Here is a 26737-nt window from a genome sequence, read left to right as displayed (position 1 = left end):
AGCAAACAGAACTATGTCCATTGCCGATAACATTAGACCGATTACCTCCATAGACTGAACCACTGACGGCCGATGAATGGCATGAAGAGCTAGGCAGGTGGTTAAAATCTTTGATTTCCTGACCTCCGTCAGAAAAATTCTCATGTCCACCGAATCTATCAGAGTTCCCAGGAATGGAACTCTTGTGAGAGGGATAAGTGAACTCTTTTTTACGTTCACCTTCCACCCGTGAGATATTAGAAAAGCCAACACGATGTCCGTGTCAGATTTGGCTAGTTGGCAAGTCGACGCCTGAATTAAGATATCGTCCAGATAAGGCGCCACTGCTATGCCCCGCAGCCTTAGAACCGCCAGAAGGGACCCTAGCACCTTTGTTAAAATTCTGGGAGCTGTGGCCAACCAGAAGGGAAGAGCCACAAACTGGTAATGCTTGTCCAGAAAGGCGAACCTGAGGAACTGGTGATGATCTTTGTGGATAGGTATGTGTAGATACGCATCCTTTAAGTCCACGGTGGTCATATATTGACCCTCCTGGATCATTGGTAAAATAGTCCGAATGGTCTCCATCTTGAAAGATGGGACTCTGAGGAATTTGTTTAGGACCTTGAGATCTAAAATTGGTCTGAAGGTTCCCTCTTTTTTGGGAACCACAAACAGATTGGAGTAAAATCCCTGCCAATGTTCTGCTTTCGGAACTGGGCGGATCACTCCCATGGTATATAGGTCTTCTACACAGCGTAAGAACGCCTCTCTTTTTGTCTGGTTTGCAGACGATTGAGAAAGATGGAATCTCCCCTTGAAGGAGAATCTTTGAAATCTAGAAGATACCCCTGGGTTACAATTTCTAAAGCACAGGAGTCCTGAACGTCTCTTGCCCAAGCCTGAGCAAAAAGAGAAAATCTGCCCCCTACTAGATCCGGTCCCGGATCGGGGGCAACCCCTTCATGCTGTCTTGGTGGCAGCAGGAGGCTTCTTGGCCTGTTTACCTTTGTTCCAAGCCTGGTTAGGTCTCCAGACTGACTTGGATTGAGCAAAATTCCCCTCTTGTTTTGCAGCAGGGGAAGAGGTAGAGGGACCACCTTTGAAGTTTCGAAAGGAACAAAAAATATTTTGTTTGGTCCTCATCTTATTTGTCTTATCCTGAGGAAGGGCATGGCCTTTCCCTCCAGTGATGTCTGAAATGATCTCTTTCAGTTCAGGCCCGAATAGGGTCTTACCTTTGAAAGGGATGGCTAAGAGCTTAGATTTGATGACACATCAGCAGACCAGGACTTAAGCCATAACGCTCTACGCGCTAAAATGGCAAAACCTGAACTCTTTGCCACTAATTTAGCCAGTTGAAAAGCGGCATCTGTAATGAAAGAATTAGCTAGCTTGAGAGCCCTAATTCTATTCAGAATATCATCTAATGGGGTCTCAACCTGAAGAGCCTCCTCCAGAGCCTCAAACCAAAAAACATAATTTATGATTACCTGATAAATTTATTTCTCTTGTGGTGTATCCAGTCCACGGATCATCCATTACTTGTGGTATATTCTCCTTCCCAACAGGAAGCTGCAAGAGGATCACCCACAGCAGAGCCGTCTATATAGCTCCTCCCCCCCCCCCGCCACCTCCAGTCATTCGACCGAAGACAAGCAAGAGAAAAGAGAAACTATAGGGTGCAGTGGTGACTGTAGTTTAACAAATAAAATATACCTGCCTTAAAATGACAGGGCGGGCCGTGGACTGGATACACCACAAGAGAAATAAATTTATCAGGTAAGCATAAATTATGTTTTCTCTTGTAAGGTGTATCCAGTCCACGGATCATCCATTACTTGTGGGATACCAATACCAAAGCTAAAGTACACGGATGATGGGAGGGACAAGGCAGGTACTTAAACGGAAGGTACCACTGCCTGTAAAACCTTTCTCCCAAAAATAGCCTCCGAAGAAGCAAAAGTATCAAATTTATAAAACTTTGAAAAAGTATGAAGCGAAGACCAAGTCGCCGCCTTGCAAATCTGTTCAACAGAAGCCTCATTTTTAAAAGCCCATGTGGAAGCCACAGCTCTAGTAGAATGAGCTGTAATCCTTTCAGGAGGCTGCTAGCCAGAAGTCTCATAAGCTAAGCGTATTATACTTCTTAGCCAAAATGAAAGAGAAGTTGCTCTGTCCAGAGTAGACAACAAACAAAGCAGATGTTTGACGAAAATCTTTAGTAGCTTGTAAATAAAACTTTAAAGCACGAACCACGTCAAGATTGTGTAATAGACGTTCCTTCTTTGAAGAAGGATTAGGACACAATGACGGAACAACAATCTCCTGATTGATATTCTTATTAGATACCACCTTAGGTAAAAACCCAGGTTTGGTACGCAAAACTACCTTATCTGCATGGAAGATCAGATAAGGGGAATCACACTGTAAGGCAGATAACTCGGAAACTCTACGAGCCGAGGAAATAGCTACCAAAAACAGAACTTTCCAAGATAAAAGTTTGATATCTATGGAATGAAGAGGTTCAAACGGAACCCCTTGGAGAACTTTAAGAACCAAATTTAAACTCCATGGCGGAGCAACTGGTTTAAACACAGGCTTGATTCTAACTAAAGCCTGACAAAATGCCTGAACGTCTGGAACATCCGCAAAAGAATAGACAGAGCAGAAATCTGTCCCTTTAAGGAACTAGCTGACAATCCCTTTTCCAATCCTTCTTGGAGAAAAGATAATATCCTGGGAATCCTGACTTTACTCCATGAGTAACCCTTGGATTCACACCAATAAAGATATTTATGCCATATCTTATGATAGATTTTCCTGGTGACAGGCTTTCGTGCCTGAATTAAGGTATCAATAACTGACTCAGAGAAGCCATGCTTTGATAAAATCAAGCGTTCAATCTCCAGGCAGTCAGTCTCAGAGAAATTAAATTTGGATGGTTGAAAGGACCCTGAAGTAGAAGGTCCTGTCTCAGAGGCAGAGTCCATGGTGGAAGGGATGACATGTCCACCAGATCTGCATACCAAGTCCTGCGTGGCCACGCAGGTGCTATCAAAATCACTGATGCTCTCTCCTGCTTGATTTTGGCAATCAGACGAGGGAGCAGAGGAAACGGTGGAAACACATAAGCTAGGTTGAAGGACCAAGGCGCTGCTTGAGTATCTATCAGCGTTGCCTTGGGATCCCTGGACCTGGATCCGTAACAAGGAGGTTTGGCGTTCTGGCGAGACGCCATGAGATCCAGTTCTGGTTTGCCCCAACGTTGAACCAATTGTGCAAACACCTCCTGATGGAGTTCCCACTACCCCGGATGAAAAGTCTGTCGACTTAGAAAATCCACCTCCCAGTTCTCTACACCTGGGATATGGATAGCCGATAGGTGGCAAGAGTGAATCTCTGCCTAACGAATTATCTTTGAAACTTCCAACATCGCTAGGGAACTCCTTTTTCCCCCTTGATGGTTGATGTAAGCCACAGTCGTGATGTTGTCCGACTGAAATCTGATGAACCTCATTGTCGCTAGCTGAGGCCAAGCCTGAAGAGCATTGAATATCGCTCTTAGTTCCAGAATGTTTATTGGAAGGAGGGTCTCCTCCTGAGTCCATGACCCCTGAGTCTTCAGGGAGTTCCAGACTGCCCCCCCAGCCTAGAAGGCTGGCATCTGTCGTTACCATTGTCCAATCTGGCCTGCGAAAGGTCATACCTTTGGACAGATGGACCCGAGATAGCCACCAGAGGGGACAAATCTGTGTAATCCCCATTCCACTGACTGAGCATGCAGAGTTGCAGCGGTCTGAGATGTAGGCGGGCAAACGGCACTATGTCCATTGCCGCTACCATTAAGCCGATTACTTCCATACACTGAGCCACCGAAGGGCGAGAAGTAGAATAAAGAACACGGCAAGAATTTAGAAGTTTTGATAACCTGGTCTCTGTCAGGTAAATCATCATTTCTACAGAATCTATCAGAGTTCCCAGAAAGGAAACTCTTGTGAGAGGGGATAGAGAACTCTTCTCTTCATTCACTTTCCACCCGTGCGACCTCAGAAATGCCAGAACTATGTCCGTATGAGACTTGGCAATTTGGAAATTTGACGCCTGTATCAGAATGTCTTCTAAATAAGGGGCCACTGCTATGCCCCGCGGCCTTAGGACCGTCAGAAGTGACCCCAGAACCTTCATAAAGATTCTTGGAGCTGTAGCTAACCCAAAGGGAAGAGCTACAAACTGGTAATGCCTGTACAGGAAGGCAAACCTGAGAAACCGATGATGATCTTTGTGTAGCGGAATGTGAAGATAAGCATCCTTTAAATCCACTGTAGTCATGTATTGACCCTCCTGGATCATAGGTAGGATGGTACGAATAGTCTCCATCTTGAATGATGGGACCCTGAGAAATTTGTTTAGGATCTTGAGATCTAAGATTGGTCTGAAGGTTCCCTCTTTCTTGGGAACCACAAACAGATTTGAATAGAAGCCTTGTCCCTGTTCCTCCTTTAGAACTGGGTGGATCACTCCCATAACTTGGAGGTCTTTAACACAATGTAAGAATTCCTCTCTTTATCTGGTTTGCAGATAATTGTGAAAGGTGAAATCTCCCTTTTGGAGGGGAAACTTTGAAGTCCAGAAGATATCCCTGGGATACAATTTCCAACGCCCAGGGATCCTGGACATCTCTTGACGAAGCCTGGGCGAAGAGAGAAAGTCTGCCCCCTACTAGATCCGTTACCGGATCGGGGGCCAATCCTTCATGCTGTCTTAGAGGCAGCAGCAGGCATTTTGGCCTGCTTACCTTTGTTCCAAGCCTGGTTAGGTCTCCAGACCGACTTGGACTGGGCAAAAGTTCCCTCTTGTTTTGTATTAGAGGAAGTTGATGCCGCGCTCGTCTTAAAGCTTCGAAAGGCATGAAAATTAGTCTGTTTGGCCCTTGATTTATTAGACCTGTCCTGAGGGAGGGCATGACCTTTTCCTCCCGTGATATCAGAGATGATCTCCTTTAAACCAGGCCCGAATAGGGTCTGCCCCTTGAAGGGAATATTAAGAAGCTTAGACTTTGAAGTAACGTCAGCTGACCATGATTTAAGCCATAGCGCCCTACGCGCCTGAATAGCAAAAACATAATTTATGCTTACCTGATAAATTTATTTCTCTTGTAGTGTGTTTAGTCCATGGGTCATCCATTATTTATGGGATATATTCTCCTTCCCAACAGGAAGTTGCAAGAGGATCACCCAAGCAGAGCTGCTATACAGCTCCTCCCCTCACATGTCATATCCAGTCATTCGACCGAAACAAGACGAGAAAGGAGAAACTATAAGGTGCAGTGGTGACTGGAGTTATAATTTTAAAATTTAGAACCTGCCTTAAAAAGACAGGGCGGGCCGTGGACTGAACACACTACAAGAGAAATAAATTTATCAGGTAAGCATAAATTATGTTTTCTCTTGTTAAGTGTTTTCAGTCCACGGGTCATCCATTACTTATGGGATACCCATACCAAAGCTAAGTACACGGATGATGGGAGGGACAAGGCAGGAACATTAAACAGAAGGAACCACTGCCTGTAGAACCTTTCTCCCAAAACCAGCCTCCGAAGAAGCGAAAGTGTCAAATTTGTAAAATTTGGAAAAAGTATGAAGTGAAGACCAAGTTGCAGCCTTGCAAATCTGTTCAGAGGCCTCATTCTTAAAGGCCCAGGTGGAAGCCACAGCTCTAGTGGAATGAGCTGTAATTCTTTCAGGAGGCTGCTGTCCAGCAGTCTCATAGGCTAAACGTATTATGCTACGAAGCCAAAAAGAGAGAGAGGTAGCCAAAGCCTTTTGACCTCTCCTCTGTCCAGAGTAAACGACAAACAGAGAAGAAGTTTGTCCAAAATCTTTAGTTGCCTGTAACTAGAACTTCAGAGCACGGACCACTTCTAGATTATGCAAAAGACGTTCCTTCTTTGAAGAAGGATTAGGACATAATGATGGAACAACAATCTCTTGATTGATATTCCTGTTAGAAACAACCTTAGGCAAAAACCTAGGTTTAGTACGCAGTACTACCTTGTCTGAATGAAAGATCAGATAAGGAGAATCACAATGTAAGGCAGATAACTCAGAGACTCTTCGAGCCGAGGAAATAGCCATCAAAAACAAAACTTTCCAAGATAAAAGCTTAATATCAATGGAATGAAGGGGTTCAAACAGAACACCCTGAAGAACTTTAAGAACCAAGTTTAAGCTCCATGGAGGAGCAACAGCTTTAAACACAGGCTTAATTCTAGCCAAAGCCTGACAAAAGGCCTGGACGTCTGGATTCTCTGCCAGACGTTTGTGTAAAAGAATAGACAGAGCTGAAATCTGTCCCTTCAGCGAACTAGCGGATAAACCCTTTTCTAAACCCTCTTGTAGAAAAGCCAATATCCTAGGAATCCTAACCTTACTCCATGAGTAACTCTTGGATTCGCACCAATATAAATATTTACGCCATATCTTATGGTAAATTTTTCTGGTCACAGGTTTCCGAGCCTGTATTAATGTATCAATAACCGAATCCGAAAACCCATGCTTTGATAGAATCAAGCGTTCAATTTCCAGGCAGTCAGCCTCAGAGAAATTAGGTTTGGATGGTTGAAAGGACCCTGAATAAGAAGGTCCTGCCTCAGAGGAAGAGACCATGGTGGACAGGACGACATGTCCACTAGGTCTGCATACCAGGTCCTGCGTGGCCACGCAGGCGCTATCAGAATTACCGAAGCCCTCTCCTGTTTGATCCTGGCAATCAGTCGAGGTAGCAACGGAAATGGTGGAAACACATAAGCCATGTTGAAAACCCAAGGGGCTGCTAATGCATCTACCAGCACCGCTCCCGGGTCCCTGGACCTGGATCCGTAACAAGGAAGCTTCGCGTTCTGGCGAGAAGCCATGAGATCCAGATCCGGTTTGCCCCAACGACGAATCAGTTGAGCAAATACCTCCGGGTGAAGTTCCCACTCTCCCGGATGAAAAGTCTGGCGACTTAGGAAATCCGCCTCCCAGTTCTCTACGCCCGGGATGTAAATCGCTGACAGGTGGCAAGAGTGAGACTCTGCCCAGCGAATTATCTTCGAGACTTCCAACATCGCTAGGGAACTCCTGGTTCCCCCTTGATGATTGATGTAAGCCACAGTCGTGATATTGTCCGACTGAAATCTGATGAACCTCAGTCTTGCTAACTGAGGCCAAGCTAGAAGAGTATTGAATATTGCTCTTAATTCTAGAATGTTTATTGGAAGGAGTTTCTCCTCCTGAGTCCACGAACCCTGAGCCTTCAGGGAATTCCAGACTGCTCCCCAGCCTAGAAGGCTGGCATCCGTTGTTACAATCGTCCAATCTGGTCTGCGAAAGGTCATTCCTTTGGACAGATGAACCGGTGACAACCACCAGAGAAGAGAATCTCTGGTCTCCTGGTCCAGATTTAGCAAAGGGGACAGATCCGAGTAATCCCCGTTCCATTGACTGAGCATGCATAGTTGCAGCGGTCTGAGATGCAGGCGCGCAAATGGCACTATGTCCATTGCCGCGACCATTAAGCCGATTACCTCCATGCACTGAGCTACTGATGGGCTTGGAATGGAATGAAGGACACGGCAAGCATTGAGAATCTTTGATAACCTGGACTCCGTCAGGTAAATCTTCATCTCTACAGAATCTATAAGAGTCCCTAGAAAAGGGACCCTTGTGTGACGAATCACGCCTTCTCAGCGTCACAATAGAGGGGCGTGGGCATGAAGGGGTTAATGGCACACAGCTCTGGTTCCCTTATCCTTGCAACTCTGCAAAAAGGACCTTAAGAGACACCACATTAGCCCCAATCGTGTCCACGCTGCTCTAACAATTTCTCTGCTGCCACCACCAAAACTTTTAAATTAAAGGGGAGTTCTGGGGAACCCCTAAAAACTCACACTATTTAATACTTAGGTAACGTGCCTTTAACCTTGTCTCAACAGGAATGTGATTTCAGAAATCAGAGCCCAAAGACAGAATTAGATTTTCTATGTGTTTAATAACAAAAATATCAACACAGGTTACACAGTGCAAAGTTACATAGATATTCAAAAACAACATACAATTACAGATGCAAAGCTACAGTTCTTTAGAAACCAAATTGGACATGAAAAAGATTTACACCATATCTTACTTATTTCCAAGTTCCTATAGATATGTGGAGAGCTGCCATTCCAGATGTTATGGTCGCTTGAGTACCCAGGGCAGTTCTGCCTAAAAAGTCTGTCTCTTGCATACTTGAATCTGATTCTCTTTGTCTTGTCAAAGACAACGCCCGGGTTATAATTTACAACGAGTGTGACCAATAAAAACAAGTCTTAGCTATCACTATCAGTCTCCAAGGGGAGGAGCGTTCTGCATTCTTTTACACACATCACTAGGCTAAGGAGGGGGAAGGGGCTCAGCCCACAGCTTCTCTGAATACAAATTCCACACACACAGAGCAGCAGTTCACTTCCAGGCTGAGACAATACAACCTCTGCTGAGTAGCCAATCCAGGTATCAACTACTCCACATGATTGTATCATGACACCTTGTGAGTGGTAACAGAGAACTCTTTTCCACGTTCACTTTCCACCCATGCGACCTCAGAAATGCAAGAACTATCTCTGTATGAGACTTTGCATTCTGAAAACTTGACGCTTGTATCAGAATGTCGTCTAGGTACGGAGCCACCGCTATGCCTCGTGGTCTTAGTACCGCCAGAAGTGAACCCAGAACCTTCGTAAAAATTCTCGGGGCCGTGGCTAACCCGAAGGGAAGAGCCACAAACTGGTAATGCCTGTCTAGAAAGGCAAACCTTAGGTACCGATAATGATCTTTGTGAATCGGTATGTGAAGGTAAGCATCCTTTAAGTCCACTGTGGTCATATATTGACCCTCTTGGATCATGGGTAGGATGGTTCGAATGGTTTCCATCTTGAACGATGGTACCCTTAGGAATTTGTTTAAGATCTTTAAGTCCAAGATTGGCCTGAAGGTTCCCTCTTTTTTGGGAACCACAAATAGATTTGAGTAAAATCCTTGTCCCTGTTCCGATCGCGGAACGGAGTGGATCACTCCCATGATTAAGAGGTCTTGTACACATTGTAGAAATGCCTCTCTCTTTACTAGGTTTGTTGATAACCTCGAAAGATGGAACCTCCCTTGTGGAGGAGAGGTTTTGAAATCCAGAAGGTATCCCTGAGATATAATCTTCAACGTCCAGGGATCCTGCACATCTCTTGCCCAAGCCTGGGCGAAGAGAGAAAGTCTGCCCCCCACTAAATCCGTCTCCGGATAGGGGGCCCTGTCTTCATGCTGTCTTAGGGGCGGAAGTAAGCTTTCTGGCCTGCTTGCCCTTGTTCCATGACTGGTTGCCTTTCCAACCCTGTCTGTAACGAGCAGTAGTTCCTTCCTGTTTTGGAGCGGAGGAAGTTGATGCTGCTCCTGCCTTGAAGTTACGAAAGGCACGAAAATTAGACTGTTTGGCCTTTGGTTTGGCCCTGTCCTGAGGAAGGGCGTGGCCCTTACCTCCCGTAATGTCAGCAATAATTTCCTTCAAGCCGGGCCCGAATAAGGTCTGCCCTTTGAAAGGAATGTTAAGTAGCTTAGACTTGGAAGTTACATCCGCTGACCAGGATTTAAGCCAGAGCGCTCTGTGCGCCTGTATGGCGAATCCGGAATTTTTAGCCGTAAGTTTGGTTAGATGTACTACGGCATCTGAAACAAACGCATTAGCTTGCTTAAGGGTTCTAACTTTGCGCAAAGCCTCATCCAATGGCTCTGTGCGAATCGCCTCTTCCAGAGACTCAAACCAGAATGCCGCTGCAGCCGTGACAGGCGCAATGCATGCAAGAGGCTGCAAAATAAAACCCTGTTGAACAAACATTTTCTTAAGATAACCCTCTAACTTTTTATCCATTGGATCTGAGAAAGCACAGCTATCCTCCACCGGGATAGTGGTACGCTTGGCTAAAGTAGAAACTGCTCCCTCCACCTTAGGGACCGTCTGCCATAAGTCTCGTGTGGTGGCGTCTATAGGAAACATTTTTCTGAATATCGGGGGAGGGGGAAAAGGCACACCGGGTCTATCCCACTCCTTACTAATAATTTCTGTAAGTCTTTTTGGTATAGGAAAGACGTCAGTACACACCGGTACCGCATAGTATCTATCCAACCTACATAATTTCTCTGGGATTGCCACCGTGTCGCAATCATTCAGAGCCGCTAATACCTCCCCTAGTAACACACGGAGGTTCTCAAGCTTAAATTTAAAATTTGAAATTTCTGAATCCGGTCTCCCCGGATCAGAACCGTCACCGACAGAATGAAGCTCACCGTCCTCATGTTCTGCAAATTGTGACGCAGTATCAGACATGGCTCTCGTGTCATCAGCGCGCTCTGTCCTTAACCCAGAGCTATTGCGCTTGCCCCTCAATTCGGGCATATTATATAATACTTCTTTCATAACATTAGCCATATCATGTAAAGTGATTTGTAAGGGCCTAGATGTACTAGGCGTCTCAATTCTACGCATCTCCCGAGCGGGAGACGCAGGTACTGACACGTGAGGAGAGTTAGGCGGCATAACTTCCCCCTCGTTGTCTGGTGATAGTTTCTCTATCGGTACAGATTGACTTTTATTCAAAGCAATATCAATACAATTGGTACACATCGTTCTATTGGGCTCCACATTGGCTTTTGAACATGATGAACAAACAGTATCCTCTGAATCAGACATGTTTAAACAGACTTAGCAATGAAACTAGCAAGCTTGGAAATCACTTTCAATAAGTTTACAAGCAATATAAAAAAACGCTGCAGCGCTTTAAAAATACAGATATAATTAAAACAATTCTTAACAAGAAGTGTAATATTAGCAGAGGATTGCACCCATTAGCAAAAGGATGATTAACCCCTCAATACCCAAAACGGATAAAACGGATATCAATTAAGATTTAACGCTTTTAATCACAGTCAAACACACTGTCACAGATCTGCTGTGACTGATTACCTCCCTCAAAAATGAATTTTGCAGACCCCTGTGCTCTCTTGAGACGTCCTGGATCAAAGAGGAAGAAGCAGGAAGACTGTGCTAGAATTATAACTGCGCAACAAGGCGCTAAAACAAGGTCCCTCCCACTCCTATCACAACAGTGGGAGCCCTGATATAACGGTTTCCATGTAGAAAATATATGTCAGCCATGTGGAATAAAATCATGCCCAAAGAGATTTATCACCAAAGTACCTCACAGAAAACGAATAACATGCCAGTAAACGTTTTATTAAAAAAAAAAAAAACAAAAAAAAAAACATTTTCCAATGTCATGCAAAGTTATCACTAAGCCTGCTACCAGTCGCTACCACTGAAGATAAGGCTTAAGTATTATTTCAGTTTTAACAGTATTTTCTCAGTCAAATTCTAGTCCATAGAAAATAACTTGACTGCGCATACATTTATCAGCCTACCAGTTACCACTACTGCATTTAAGGCTGTACTTACATCATACGGTAACAGCAGTATTTTCTTAGTCAATTCCATTCCCAGAAAATAAAGTACTGCACATACCTCATTTGCGGAGGACCCCGCATGCTATTCCCAGTTTCTGAAGTTACCCCACTCCTCAGAATGTCGTGAACAGCCAGTGGATCTTAGTTACGCCTGCTAAGATCATAGAAAAAAAACGCAGGCAGTTTCTTCTTCCAAATACTGCCTGAGATAGAAAAACAGCACACTCCGGTGCCATTTAAAATAACAAACTTTTGATTGAAGAATAGTTAATAGATAATAGTTAAGTAAAAACTCCAGCTCCTCTCGCGACCTCCTTCTTTGTTGAGGGTTGCAAGAGAATGACTGGATATGACATGTGAGGGGAGGAGCTATATAGCAGCTCTGCTTGGGTGATCCTCTTGCAACTTCCTGTTGGGAAGGAGAATATATCCCATAAGTAATGGATGACCCGTGGACTGAACACACTTAACAAGAGAAACCAGAATTCTTAGCCGTTAGTTTAGTCAAATGAACAATGGCATCAGAAACAAATGAATTGGCTAGCTTAAGTGCTCTAAGTTTGTCAAGTATATCGTCCAATGGGGTCTCTACCTGTAAAGCCTCTTCCAGAGACTCAAACCAGAAGGCCGCCGCAGCAGTGACTGGGGCAATGCATGCAAGATGCTGTAGAATAAAACCTTGTTGAATAAACATTTTCTTAAGGTAACCCTCTAACTTTTTATCCATTGGATCTAAGAAAGCACAACTGTCCTCGACGGGGATAGTAGCACGCTTAGCTAGGGTAGAAACTGCTCCCTCCACCTTAGGGACCGTTTGCCATAAGTCCCGTGTGGCGGCATCTATTGGAAACAATTTCTTAAAAATAGGAGGGGGAGAGAACAGTAGACCTGGTCTATCCCGTTCCTTAGTAATAATTTCTGAAAACCTTTTAGGTATTGGAAAAACATCAGTGTAAACAGGCACAATTTCTCTGGCACTGCAATGGTGTCACAGTCATTCAGAGTAGCTAAAACCTCCCTGAGCAACACGCGGAGGTGTTCAAGCTTAGATTTAAATGTTGCCATATCAGAATCAGGTTGAATCATCTTCCCTGAGTCAGAAACATCACCCACAGAAAGAAGCTCTCCTTCCTCAGCTTCTGCATATTGTGAGGGGGTATCAGACATAGCTACTAAAGAGTCAGAGGTGCTCTGTATTTCTTCTAACCCCAGAGCTGTCTCGCTTTCCTCGTAACCCAGGTAGTCTGGATAATACCGCTGACAGTTTATTATCCATGACTGCCGCCATGTCTTGTAAAGTAAACGCCATGGGCGCGCTAGATGTACTTGGCGCCTCTTGAGCGTGGGTCCATTGAGCGGGAGTCAAAGGCTCTGACACGTGGGGCGAGTTAGTCGGCATAACTTTCCCCTAGTCAGTTTCCTCTGGTGATAAATCTTTTAAAGACAGAATATGGTCTTTAAAACTTAAAGAGAAATCAGTACATTTGGTACACATTCTAAGAGGGGGTTCCACCATGGCTTCTAAAAATAATGAACAAGGAGTTCCCTCTATGTCAGACATGTTTAAACAGACTAGCAATGAGACCAGCAAACTTGGAAAACACTTTAAAGCAAGTTAACAAGCAAAAAATAAAAACGGTACTGTGCCTTTAAGAAAAATAAAAAAGCAGTAAATCAAACAAAATTTTTACAGTGTGTATAATAGGCTAACAGAGCATTGCACCCACTTGCAAATGGATGATTAACCCCTTAGTTTCAAAAACGGATAAAAAAAAACGAAATAGACGTTTAACAGTCACAACAAACTGCCACAGCTCTGCTGTGGCACTACCTTGCCATAAAAACGACGAAAAAGAAAGCACCAAAACCCTTCAGAAAGGTCCTAAGCATTCAGGGAACTCCTTCAGTGAAACTGGATGTCTCAGTCTGCAAAAGCTAATGCGCATTTAGGCGCAAAATTAGGCCCCTCCCACTTCTTGTCTACACAGTGAGAGGCCTAACAAACTATTCCTAGGCAAATTTTAGCCAGCCATGTGGAAAAAACTGGGCCCCAATAAAGTTTATCACCAAAAGCATATAAAAAACGTTTAAGCATTCCCAGCAAACGTTTTATATTTCAGTAATTTGAAAAAATAATAAAAGTGTTACCTCTAATAGTAAGCATGATACTAGTCGTTATTAAATCACTGTAATCAGGCTTACCTTAAATAAATTGGGTATCAACAGCATTTTCTAGCATATTTAAACTGCACATACCTCATAGCAGGATACCCTGCACGCCATTCCCCAAGCTGAAGTTACCTCTTCAGTTATGTGTGAGAACAGCAATGGATCTTAGTTACAACCTGCTAAGATCATTAGAGACCACAGGCAGACTCTTCTTCTATTTTCTGCCTGAGACCAAAATAGTACAACCCCGGTACCATTTAAAAATAACAAACTTTTGAATTGAAGAAAAACAACTAAATTACACCACATCTCTCTAACTGCTTCCTTGTCGAGAGCTGCAAGAGAATGACTGGAGGTGGCGGGGGGGGAGGAGCTATAAAGACGGCTCTGCTGTGGGTGATCCTCTTGCACCTTCCTGTTGGGAAGGAGAATATCCCACAAGTAATGGATGATCCGTGGACTAGATACACCTTACAAGAGAAAGCAGCTGCAGTAGTTACAAGAACAATGCACGCTATAGGTTGGAGAAGAAAACCCTGATGGACAAATATTTTCTTTAGGAGACCCTCTCATTTTTTATCCATAGGATCTTTGAAAGCACAACTGTATAGTTGTACGCTTAGCCAGGGTAGAAATAGCTCCCTCCACCTTAGGGACCGTCTGCCACAAGTCCCGCATGGTGTCTGATATGGGAAACATTTTCTTAAAAGTAGGAGGGGGAGCGAACGGAATACCTGGTGTATCCCACTCCTTAGTAACAATGTCCGAAATCCTCTTAGGGACCGGAAAAACATCAGTGTAGGCAGGAACCTCTAGAAATCTGTCCATTTTACACAATTTCTCTGGAACTACAATCGCTACTACAAACGGTCACAATCGCTAAAACCTCCCTGAGCAATAAGCTGAGGTGTTCTAGTTTAAATGTAAAGGCCGTCATATCTGAGTCTGTCTGAGGGAACATCTTTCCTGAATCAAAAATCTCTCCCTCAGACCGCAAATCCCTCACCCCCAACTCAGAACATTGTGAGGGTACATCGGATATGGCTAATAAAGCGTCAGAGGGCTCAGCATTTGTTCTCACACCAGACCTACTGCGCTTCTCCTGCAACCCAGGCAGCTTAGATAAAACCTCTGTGAGGGTAGTATTCATAACTGCGGCCATATCTTGCAGGGTGAAAGAATTAGACGCACAAGAAGTACATGGCGTTGCTTGTGCGGGTGTTAATGGTTGCGACACTTGGGGAGAATTAGATGGCATAACCTGATTCCCTTCTGACTGAGAATCATCCAGCGACATACTTTTAGTAGCTAAAATATGTTCTTTGCAATTTATTGACCTTTCAGTGCATGAGGGGCACATTCTAAGTGGGGGTTCCACAATGGCTTCTAAACATATTGAACAATGACTTTCCTCAATGTCAGACATGTTGAACAGGCTAGTAATGACTACAAACAAGCATGAAAACACTTTATTTAGTGAAAAAAAATAATCTTCTTGCTTGAAGAAATAAAAAAACTAATATTTTATCACCTCTTTCACTTTACCCTCCCTAGTACTTAGTAGGCAAAGAGAATGACTGGGGGGTGGAGCTAAGGGAGGAGCCATATAGACAGCTCTGCTGTGGTGCTCTTTGCCACTTCCTGTTAGCAGGGGGATAATATCCCACAAGTAAAGGATGAATCCGTGGACTCGTCATACCTTATAAAAGAAACATAATTTATGTAAGAACTTACCTGATAAATTAATTTCTATCATATTGGCAAGAGTCCATGAGCTAGTGACGTATGGGGTATACAATCCTACCAGGAGGGGCAAAGTTTCCCAAACCTCAAAATGCCTATAAATACACCCCACTCCACACCCCAATTCAGTTTAACGAATAGCCAAGTAGTGGGGTGATAGAAAAAAGGAATAAAAAGCATCATAAAAAGGAACTGGAAATATAATTGTGCTTTATACAAAAAACATAACCACCATAAAAAGGGTGGGTCTCATGGACTCTTGCCAATATGAAAGAAATTAATTTATCAGGTAAATTCTTTCAGAAATTATGTTTTCTATCATGTAATTGGCAAGAGTCCATGAGCTAATGATGTATGGGATAGTAATACCCAAGATGTGGAACTCCACAGTAGAGTCACTAGAGAGGGAGGTATAAAATAAAAATAGCCATTTTCCGATGAAAAAATTTAAATCCACAACCAAAATAAGTTTTTCTCATAATTGAAAAGAAAAAAACTTAAAACATAAACAGAGGAATTAAACTGAAACAGCTGCTTGAAGAACTTTTCTACCAAAAACTGCTTCCGAAGAAGCAAATACATCAAAACAGCAGAATTTAGTAAATGTATGCAAAGAAGACCAAGTCGCTGCTTTGCAAATCTGATCAACTGAAGCTTCATTCTTAAAAGCCCATGAAGTGGAGACTGATCTAGTAGAATGAACTGTGATTCTCTGAGGCGGGGCCTGACCCGACTCCAAATCAGCCTTATGAATCAAAAGCTTTAACCAAGATGTCAAGGAAATGGCAGAAGCTTTTTGACCTTTCCTAGAACCAGAAAAAAACAACAAATCGACTAGAAGTCTTCCTGAAATCTTTAGTAGCTTCAACGTATTTCAAAGCTCTTACAACATCCAGAGAACGTAAGGATCTCTTTCTGAAGAATTCTTAGGATTAGGACACTAAGAGGGGACAACAATTTCCCTATTAATGTTGTTAGAATTCACAACTTTAGGTAAAAAATTAAATGAAGTCCGCAAAACTGCCTTATCTTGAAGAAAAATCAGAAAAGGTGACTCACAAGAAAGAGCAGATAATTCAGAAACTCTTCTAGCAGAAGAGATAGCCAAAAGAAACAAAGCTTTCCAAGAAAGTAGTTTAATATCCAAAGAATGCATAGGCTCAAAAGGAGGAGCCTGTAAAGCTTTCAAAACCAAATTAAAACTCCAAGGAGGAGAGATTGATTTAATGACAGGCTTGATACGGACCAAAGCCTGAAAAAAACAGTGAATATCAGGAAGCTTACCAATCTTTCTGTGAAATAAAACATAAAGAGAAGAGATTTGTCCCTTCAAGGAACTTGCAGACAAACCTTTATCCAAACCATCCTGAAGAAACTGTAAAATTCTAGGAATTCTAAAAGAATGCCAGGAGAATTTATAAGAAGAACAACATGAAATATAAGTCTTAAAACTTGATAATAAATCTTCCTAGGGACAAGCCTGTAACATAGTATCAATCACTGAGTCAGAGAAACCTCAATGACTAAGCACTAAGCGTTCAATTTCCATACCTTCAAATTCATTGATTTGAGATCCTGATGGAAAAACAATCTTTGAGACAGAAGGTCTGGTCTTAAAGGAAGTGGCCAAGGTTGACAACTGGACATCCAGACAAGGTCCGCATACCAGAACCTGTGAGGCCATGCTGATGCTACCAGAAACACAAACAAATGTTCCATGATGATCTTAAAGATCACTCTTGGAAGAAGAACTAGAGGCGGGAAGATATAAGCAGGTTGGTAAACAAAGGAACTGCTAACGCATCCACCGACTCCGCCTGAGGATCCCTGGACAGGTACCTGGGAAGTTTCTTGTTTAGATGGGAATTCATCAGATAATAGAAAATAGATCTATTCTGGAAAACCCCACATCTGAAAAATCTGAAAAAACACATCTGGATGGAGAGACCACTGCCCCAGATGTAAAGTCTGACGGCTGAGAAAATCCACTTTCCAATTTTCTACACCTGGGATATGTACCGCAGAGCTGGATTCTGCCCAAGAAAGTATCCAAGATACTTCTTTCATAGCTAGGGGACTGCGAGTCCCACCCTGATGATTGACATATGCCACAGTTGTGATATTGTATGTCTGAAAACAAAAGAATGGTTCTCTCTTCAACAGAGGCCAAACCTGAAGAGCCCTGAAAATAGCACTGAGTTCTAAAATATTGATTGGTAACCTTGCCTCTTGAGATTTCCAAACCCCTTGTGCTGTCAGAGAACCCCAGACAGCTCCCCAACCTGAAAGACTTGCATCTGTTGTGATTACAGTCCAGGTTGGATGAACAAAAGAGGCCCCTTGAATTATACAGCGGCGATTTAACCACCAAGTCAGAGAAAATTGAACATTGGTATTTAAGGATATTAATTGTGATATCTTTGAATAATCCCTGCACCACTGAATCAGCATACAAAGATGGAGAGGTCTCATATGAAAACGAGCAAAGCAGATTGTGTCCGATGCTGCAGACATGAGACCTAAAACCTCCATGCACATAGCCACTGAAGAGAATGATTGAGACTGAAGGTTCTGACAGGCTGAAACCAATTTTAATCGTCTCGTGTCTGTTAGATACAGAGACATGGACACTGAATCTATCTGGAAATCTAAAAAGGTGACCCTTGTCTGAGGAAACAAGGAACTTTTTTGGAAACTGATCCTTCACCATGTCTTTGAAGAAACAACACTAGTTGATTTACATACATAGTAACATAGTAGATAAGGTTGAAAAAAGACTGAAGTCCATCGAGTTCAACCTATACAAATCTAAAATACTTTCAAAAAGCTCCAGTTAAGCTTAAATAACCCCATTGAAATGTGACCCATTTAATACTAGCAATCATATCCATGAATTTTGTTTATATACAGAAATTTATCCAGACTATTTTTAAATGTATCTATGGTATTGGCATTCACTACCTCCTTTGGTAATGAGTTCCACAATTTTATTGCTCTTACAGTGAAAAAACGTTTCCGTTGCAGGAGATTAAATCTCCTTTCCTCCAACCTTAAATTATGACCTCTTGTCAGAAACAATTTTCTTGGAATAAACAGAGCTTCTGCCATCTCTGTATATGGGCCTTGAATATATTTATATAAAGTAATCATGTCACCTCTCAAGCACCTTATTTTCTAAAGAAAACAGACCCAGTTTGACTAGCCTCTCCTCATAGGTTAATTTCTCCAATCCCCTTATTAGCTTTGTGGCCCTTCTCTGAACTTTTTCTAGTTCTGCAATATCTTTTTTAGCAATCTGTCCCCAGAACTGCACTCCAAACTCAAGGTGAGGTCTTACCAGGGCTTTATATAATGACAGAATTATGCTTTCCTCCCTTGAATCAATGCCTCTTTTAATACATGCTAGTATCTTATTAGCCTTTGAAGCCGCTGCTCTGCATTGTGCACCCATCTTTAGCTTGTTATCTATTACTACTCCCAAATCCCTTTCCTCCTGTGTTTGGCTAAGTCTTGTCCCATTTAAAAAATACGTAGCCTGCTTATTTTTACTTCCAAAATGTAGAACCTTGCATTTTTCCGTATTAATCTCATTTTCCATTCACTTGCCCATAGTTCTAATTTTAGCAAATCCCTTTGTAAAGAGAGTTCGTCCTGCTCTGACCTAATGACCTTACTTAACTTAGTATCATCTGCAAAAATAGAGATGTCGCTATTTAATCCTTGCTCCAAGTCATTTATAAAAATATTAAAAAGAACAGGGCCCAGTACTGATCCCTGGGGGACGCCACTGATTACCTTTGTCCAATCTGAGTATGATCCATTTACTACTACTCGTTGCTCCCTATCTTTTATCCAGTTATTTATCCATGAGCTAACATTTTCAGCTATTCCCAGTCCCGTAATTTTGTGCATTAATCTCTCATGTGGCACTGTATCAAATGCCTTTGCAAAATCTAAGTATATCACATCAACTGATTCCCCTTTATCTATATTTTTACTTACTTCCTCGTAGAATCTAATTAGATTAGTTTGACATGATCTATTTCTCCTAAAGCCATGCTGATTAGAACTCATAATCTTGTTTACACGAATATGGTCATCAATATAATCCCTTCAAATATCTTCCCCACTATTGATGTCAGACTAACTGGTCTATAGCTTCCTGGATCATCCCTGCTTCCCTTTTTGAAGAGTGGCACCACATCAGCTTTACGCCAATCCTGGGATACCATGCCTGAGGATAATGAGTCTTGAAAAATTAAGAGTAAAGGTTTGTCTATAACAGTGCAAGTTCCCTTAACACCCTTGGGTGTATTCCATCTGGGCCTGGAGTTTTATTTACCTTAATATTTTCCTGTTTTTTCCTGATATCCTCTAAACAAAACCCAGTTAGTGGTATGGACTGGCATGTTCTATTCTGTTCCAAAGTATCATTCAATGGTTCCTCTCTTGTGTATACTGAAGAAAAAAACTGGTTTAGTACCTCAGCCTTCTCCAGTTTTTTCCTGATATCCTCTAAACAAAACCCAGTTAGTGGTATGGACTGGCATGTTCTATTCTGTTCCAAAGTATCATTCAATGGTTCCTCTCTTGTGTATACTGAAGAAAAAAACTGGTTTAGTACCTCAGCCTTCTCCCTGTCATTATTTATAACGCTACCCTCCACGCATTTTAATGTACCTATATTATCCTTCTTAGATTTTTTGCTATTTATGTACTTAAAGAACCTTTTAGGGTTAGACTTAGAATCCTTGGCAATTAATTTTTCATTTTCAATTTTGGCTAATTTGATTGCTTTTTTGCATGCTTTGTTACATTCCTTATAAATATTGTATGCCGAGTCTGTACTATTTTCTTTTAATAATTTAAATGCCCTACGTTTTTTCCTAATTTCTCTTAACACATTTTTATTTAGCCATAACGGCTTTGTTTTTTTATTTTTATAACCATATGGTATGTGTTGATATGTATATTTATTTAACACATTTTTAAATATTATCCATTTATCCTCTGTATTTTTATTAGAAAATACATTGTCCCAATTTATATTATTTAATGATTTCCTTAAATCGTTGAATTTTGCTTTTTTGAAATTAAAAGTCTTAGTTAAGCCTTTAAAACACTGCATATGAAAAGAGATTTCAAATGTGACCATGTTATGATCACTGTTACCCAAATGTTCTTTAACTTCTATGTTTGATATTACATCTGTATTGTTTGATAGCACTAAATCCAATTAAGCTTTACTCCTAGTTGGCTCCTCTATTAATTGTGACAAGAAGTTATCCCTGAGAACATTTAAAAATCTATCCCCCTTAGCTGAATTACTAGTTTCATTGGCCCAGTTTATATCAGGGTAGTTAAAATCTCCCATAATTACAGCACTGTTATTAGCAGCCTTACCTATTTGGATAAGTAGTTGAGTTTCCTCCGGGTCACTAATGTTGGGAGGCTTGTAGCATGTTCCTAGTAATATTTTTTTAGGATTTTTCCCCCCACTCTTTATTTCAACCCACAGGGTCTCTACATTGTCAATTGTATCATAAATATCTTCCCTTATTGTAGGTTTAAGGTTAGGTTTAATATACATGCAGATTCCTCCACCCCTTTTATTATTCCTGTCCCTCCTAAATAATGTATACCCCTCTAAGTTAACTGCCCAGTCATGTGAATCATCCCACCAAGTTTCAGTTATACTGATAACATCATAGTCCTCTTCTGCAACTAAGAGCGTCAGCTCCCCCATTTTACCTGTCATGCTTCTTGCATTTGCTGTCATACATTTAATTTGCATGTGCTTTTCATTCTGCTGCTACTTGGTGTGCTTTCCTCTATACTTTCTATTGTGACATTTCTTAAGTCATCCCTTCCTTGAGATATTAAGGGAGTGACATATTCACAGACTGATCTCTCTGTTCTATTTTGTTCTAACTGACCCTCCCCCCCTTTGCCTAGTTTAAAAGGTTATCTAAATGTGCTACCATCCTTTCCCCCAACACACCTGCACCCATGTCATTCAGGTGCAATCCATCCTTACTGTACAAATTGTACCCTAGTGAAAAATCGGCCCAGTGTTCTAAAAAGTCAAACCCCTCATTTTTACACCATGTTTTTAGCCATGAATTAACAGACCTTAACTCCTTCTGCCTTACTGAGTTAACACACGGCACTGGTAATATCTCAGAAAATATTACTTTGGAGGTCCTTGCTTTAAGCTTGCTACCCAACTCCCTGAAGTCATTTTTTAGGACTCTCCATCTCCCACCGATTCCTTCATTAGTACCAATATGCACCATGACTGCAGGATCAGACCCACATCCCTCTAACAATCTATCAATACGCTCCACAATATGCCTAACACGAGCCCCTGGAAGACAGCAAACTGTTCTATGTAAAGGGTCTGGATGACAAATTACCCTATCAACCTTCCTAATAATAGAGTCTCCTACCACCAACATCTGCCTCTGACTTGTATGCCCCTCTTCCATGACTGAAGGACTGCCCACCATGGTATGCTCCTCTTCCACAGCTAAAGGACTGTTCACTATACTAAGCAACACAGCCCTCTCTGACACTTCCACCCCTGAACTGATATCCCCAACATCTTCACTTAATCTGGCAAATCTATTGGGGTGTACCAGCTCAGAACTGGCCTGTCTCTTCCGCTTACCTTTACTTCGCCCTCTAACTGTGACCCAGCTACATCCTGGAGTCTCCTCATCTGAATCCTCCCCATTCCCACTGATGGAACCATTAACAACCAGCTCAGTCCTATCCATTTCCCTTTCAAGTGTCTGAATTTCATGTAGTGTTGCAATTCGTTCCTCCAGATCCCCAATACGAGTTTCTAAAGAGACAATATGCTCACACTTGCCACAAACATATAATCCCAGAAGCGGCTGCTCCAGTGATGCAAACATGTGGCAAGCTGTACACTGAATGAGATTCTCACACATTCTTAATAAAAGGTTTAACTTAAAAGTATAAAATAAATATATTTCCCCTTGGTTACCCAAAAACCTTGTTTGCCAAACTACCTTGGTTAGCTAACTATTATACTTAAACAGACAATCTTACTTTAACAGAGAATCAATACAGCAAGCATGAAAGAGCAAGCTCCCAGAGTAAATGTGCTAAATTTATAGTCTAGCTAGGCCCAAACAGCTGAGATTCGGCAAAATATAAAGACTGAGCTAGTACCAAGATATCGTCCAAATAAGGAAACACAGCAATACCCTGTTCTCTGATTACAGAGAGTAGGGCACCGAGAACTTTTGAAAAAATTCTTGGAGCTGTCGCTAGGCCAAATGGAAGAGCGACAAATTGGTAATGATTGTCTAGAAAAGAGAATCTCAGAAACCGATAGTGGATGGATGAATCGGAATATGAAGATATGCATCCTGTAAGTCTATTGTGGACATATAATGACCTTGCTGAACAAAAGGCAGAATAGTCCTTATATTCACCTTTTTGAAAGTTGGCACTCTTACAAAACGGTTCAAAATTTTCAGATCCAGAACTGGCCTGAATTATCTTTCTTTGGGATAATGAATATATTTGAATAAAACCCCAGACCCTGTTCCTGAAACGGGACTGGTATAATTACCCCTGAAAGCTCTAGATCTGAAACACACTTCAGAAAAGCCTGAGCTTTCATTGGATTTGCTGGAACACGAGAGAGAAATAAAATCTTCTCACAAGAGGTCTTACTCTGAATCCTATTCGATACCCTTGAGAGACAATGCTCTGAATCCATTGATTTTGGACAGAATCTGCCCAAATGTTTTGGAAGTTTTTTAATCTGCCCCCCACCAGCTGAGCTGGAATAAGGGCTGCACCTTCATGCAGACTTGGGGGCTGGCTATGGTTTCTTAAAAGGCTTGGATTTATTCCAACTTGAAGAGGGTTTCCAACTGGAACCAGATTCTTTGGGGGAAGGATTGGCTTACTGTTCCTTATTCTGTTGAAAAGAACGAAAACAATTAGAAGCTTTAGATTTACCCTTAGATCTTTTATCCTGAGGTAAAAAAACTCCCTTCCCCACAGTAACAGTTGAAATAATTCAATCCACCTGAGAACCAAATACATTGAAGCAAAGCGAACAATGCTAGACAAATCAGGATCCGTTTCCTGTTGCGCTAAACTTTCCAACCAAAATGTTGATGCAGCTGCAACCTCAGCCATAGAAATGGCAGGCCTGAGAAGATAGCCAAAATATAAATAAGCTTTCCTTAGATAAGATTCTAGTTTCCTAGCTAAAGGGTCCTTAAAGGAAGTACTATCTTCCATAGGGATAGTAGTACGTTTGGCAAGAGTAGAGATAGCCCCATCAACTTTGGGGATTTTTTCCCAAAACGCCCAATCTAGCAAAGGATACAACTTTTTAAATCTAGCAGAAGGAATGAAAGAAGTACCAGGCCATTCCATTCCTTTGAAATCATATCAGAAATAGCATCAGGAACTGGAAAAACCTCTGGAGTAACCACAGGAGGTTTATAAACAGAATTTAAAGGTTTACAATTTTTAGTATCAAGAGGACTAGTTTCCTCAATATCCAAAGTAATCAACACCTCTTAACAAGGAACAAATATACTCCATCTTAAAGAGATAAGAAGATTTGTCAGTGTCAATATCTGAGGTAGGATCTTCTGAATCAGATAGATCCTCATTAGAGGATAATTCAGAATGTTGTCGGTCATTTGAAATTTCATCAACTCTATGAGACCTTTTACGTTTATTAGAAAGCAGAATAGCAGACAAAGCCTTCTGAATCGCATCAGCAATAAAATCTTTTATATTCACAGGGATATCATGTACATTAAATGTTGAAGGAACAGCAGGCATTGTACTAGTACTGATCGATACATTCTCTGCATGTAAAAGCTTATCATGACAACTGTTACATACTAACGCTGGAGATATAACCTCCGCTAACTTACAACAGATATACTTATCTTTGGTAGAACTGTTATCAGGCAGCAGGAATCCAACAGTGGTTTCTGAGAAAGGATCAGATTGAGACATCTTGCAAATGTAAGAGAAAAAACAACATATAAAGCAAAATTATCAATTTCCTTAAATGTCAGTTTCAGTAATGGGAAAAAAATGCAAACAGCATAGCCCTCTGAGCATAGAAAAAGGCCAGAGGCATATAGGAAGTGGGGTTTAAATAATTAAATTATTTGGAGCAGAGTATGACGCACAATGCAAAATGAATTTTTTTGGTGCTAACAACATTCAGAAATGACGCAACTCGCATCATGGCAGATGCAACCTTGTGCAAGGAACCTGGCATCAACTAAGAAGCCGGAAATGGCAAATTTGCGTCACCAAACGTACCTTCACACCAAAACATTCTCGCGCCAAGAATGACGCAATAAATATTAGCATTTTGTGGCCTCGTGAGCCAAATTTTGCCCGCGAAAATGAATGAAAACAGTCAATTAACTATACCCCAGGTAAGAAAAAATAACTTCCTAAATATGTTTTCCCAATTTTGAAACGGATAGTCTGCAAAAGGAAATATACATAAACCTGACTCATGGCAAATATAAGTACAATACATATATTTAGAACTTTACATTAATACATAAAGTGCCAAACCATAGCTGAGAGTGTCTTAAGTAATGAAAACATACTTACCGAAAGACACCCATCCACATACAGCAGATAAACCAGTACTGAAACAGTTATCAGTAGAGGTAATGGAATATGAGAGTATATCGTCGATCTGAAAAGGGAGGTAGGAGATAAATCTCTACGACTGATAACAGAGAACCTATGAAAAGATTTCCCGTGAGGAAAACCATATAATTCAATAGGTGATACTCCCTTCAAATCCCTGTACTCAGAGGAATCAGGCTTCAAAATGCTGAGAAGCGCATATCATAGAAGAAAATCAAGCACAAGTTTGTAAAATTGAATTGTGGGTGTGGTGATGGGTGTATTTATGGGCATTTTGAGGTTTGGGAAACTTTGCCCCTCCTGGTAGGATTGAATATCCCATACGTCACTAGCTCATGGACTCTTGCCAATTACATGAAAGAAATGAGCGTTAAGCATTGCCTCCACATCCTGCAGCGCTGATGCAACCGCAGTCTCCATTTTAAGCACGTCGTTATGTGGATGCAATGTACCTCTGTTCTGGCACAGTGCTCCCAATGGTTAACCAAAACAAGTCTACAATTTGATATATGGAGTCCAGTGTCCCCAGCTATACATACGACTCAATGAACACTTAATAGTTTTGAGGCAGCGTTAAATATCTGCCTAGTAACCCAGTTTCCAGGGGGGGGGGGGGTGTTATAATACGACAGTCCTGGTCGCGCAGATAAAGGCCTTGTGAGCAATGGCAATCACTTGACGGCTCAGCAATCTTGATATGGTTCCAATCTTCAAGTCTCTTCAGACTATTGTAAAGCATATACAGTATATATATATATATATATATATATATATATATATACACACACACTTTATTTTAATGGAATATCTAAAATTAGTGCCTATTAATAATGATTAATGTTAGGAGCTCCTCTCAGATGCATCCTGCCGCTTCAGCAATGAGCTCCGCCCCCATTTGGCACCATTTTAATCTGTCTGCAACTAATCTCTGGTGTGGCAGCTATTCCGTTCTTATGTAGAAGTTACCACAATTTGTATTAGCTTTCCCTTTCGTTCTGTGAGTGTTACAGGGCTGGGAACTCAGTGGTGGCTATCTCTATGCGCTCCGTTCGATTTGCTATGGGGGTTTATTACTCTGGTTATGGCTACACAAGGTGTTCTTGTGCTTAAGAGGTGGCCTTTGATAATTAGCATACAAGCCTACCTAAGTTAACCTTTCAACAAAAAATACCAAGAGAGCAAAGCAAATTTGATTATAAAAGTAAATTGGAAAGCCGTTTAATATTTATTAACTATTGACTTGCATTTTATCCATGTTATGCAGAACCCACGTGTGTGAGGACAATGTTATCTATATGGCCCACATGAACTAGCAGTCTCCTGTTGTGAAAAGCAAATATAAAAGCTTGTGATAAGAGGCTGTCTATAGTGGCTTAGAAACATGCAGAAATTTAGAGGGTTGAATGTTATAAAGTAAATTAATAAATCAATGTTGGTTGTGCAAAGCTGGGGAATGGGTAGCAAAGGTGTTATCTAGCTTTTTAAACAATAACAATTTTAGTGTTGACTGTCCCTTTAATAAAAACCAGCAGGGAATATGGTGTGAGGAACCTAAGCAACTTGAAGCAGTACTGATCCACTGAAATGAAGGGTATAGAATTGAAGAGAAGCACAAATAATCCATTAATGTATCA

At 41.5% G+C, this 26737-nt stretch overlaps 1 protein-coding gene across 4 annotated transcripts in view; it reads right to left on the bottom strand.

Moving 5' to 3' along the window:
• The window catches only part of MBD5 (methyl-CpG binding domain protein 5), a 902668-nt gene that overhangs the window by 553374 nt on the left and 322557 nt on the right, over positions 1-26737 (bottom strand). The window lies entirely within an intron of this gene.

This window comes from Bombina bombina, chromosome 1 (assembly GCF_027579735.1).
Source record: "Bombina bombina isolate aBomBom1 chromosome 1, aBomBom1.pri, whole genome shotgun sequence".
NCBI classification, from domain to species: domain Eukaryota; kingdom Metazoa; phylum Chordata; class Amphibia; order Anura; family Bombinatoridae; genus Bombina; species Bombina bombina.
This window is presented reverse-complemented; position numbering and strand designations above follow the sequence as displayed.